This window comes from Myotis davidii, unplaced genomic scaffold, assembly GCF_000327345.1.
Source record: "Myotis davidii unplaced genomic scaffold, ASM32734v1 scaffold427, whole genome shotgun sequence".
NCBI classification, from domain to species: Eukaryota; Metazoa; Chordata; class Mammalia; order Chiroptera; family Vespertilionidae; genus Myotis; species Myotis davidii.
Window position 1 is genome coordinate 937,754 of NW_006298051.1, and position 587 is coordinate 938,340.

Genomic DNA, 587 nt, shown 5'->3' on the forward strand with positions numbered 1-587 from the left:
GTGGCCTTGGGCGCTCTGGGGGCCCCGCGGGGTCCCTGGGCGGGGTCAGGGCAGTGGTCAGGGTGCCCCCCAATCATGGCCCTTGGCGTTCGGGGGACCCGCGGGCAGGAAGGAGCCGAGGTCGGAGGGGACCCCAGGCCCCAGCCCAGAAGTTGGATTTGGGGTTCTGTGGACCGGAAGCCAGTGGAGAGTTAAAGCACCAGAGGACACCTCCCCCTGCCCTGAGCTTTGGGGGGAGGAGGGGAGAAGGGGGAGGAGGAAGAGGGGGAGGGGATCCAGCAGCTGGGGGGCTAGCTAGGAGAGGGCCAGACCAGGGGTCCAGACCAGGGGTACAAGGGAGCTACTGGGGGGTCCTCTGAACCTGAACCCACTCAGTCCACAGAGCCCCCAGGAAGGGTGGGCTCTGGGCGTGAGAGGCTGGCAGGGCTGGTGCACCCCACAAGGAAGGCGGGGGAGGGGTTGCCGGAAGTCCCTGGTCCCCACCAGCCACCCCTCCTGGCAAGTGACAATTCCCACATCACTGAAGGTGCCTGGGGCAGACTAGCCTTTTCTCAGTCTGTCCTTCCTCCCAACTCCCTGGGCACCCC